Source organism: Papio anubis, chromosome 7 (assembly GCF_008728515.1).
Source record: "Papio anubis isolate 15944 chromosome 7, Panubis1.0, whole genome shotgun sequence".
NCBI classification, from domain to species: Eukaryota; Metazoa; Chordata; class Mammalia; order Primates; family Cercopithecidae; genus Papio; species Papio anubis.
The window spans coordinates 24,892,368-24,892,930 of NC_044982.1; positions in this window are offsets into that span (position 1 = coordinate 24,892,368).

The following is a 563-nucleotide window of genomic DNA, read 5'->3' on the forward strand; positions in this document are numbered from 1 at the left end:
AAACTAGCCGGGCGAGGTGGCGGGCGCCTGTAGTCCCAGCTACTCGGGACGCTGAGGCAGGAGAATCGCTTGAACCCGGGAGGCAGAGGTAGCAGTGAGCCAAGACCCCGTGATTCCACTCCAGCCTGGGCAACAAGAGGGAAACTCCATCTCAAAAACATATATATGTATATGCTTATGTTAGAATTTTTGTTTGAGCCCATCACTGGTTACATTTTTTTCATGAAAATTTTGTTTTAGGCCGGGCGCGGTGGCTCAAGCCTGTAATCCCAGCACTTTGGGAGGCCGAGACGGGTGGATCACGAGGTCAGGAGATCGAGACCATCCTGGCTAACACGGTGAAACCCCGTCTCTACTAAAAAAAATACAAAAAACTAGCCGGGCGAGGTGGCGGGCGCCTGTAGTCCCAGCTACTCGGAGGCTGAGGCAGGAGAATGGCGTGAACCCGGGAGGCAGAGCTTGCAGTGAGCCGAGATCCGGCCACTGCACTCCAGCCTGGGCGACAGAGCAAGACTCCGTCTCAAAAAAAAAAAAAAAAAACACATGCTCAAGGAGTGATCATC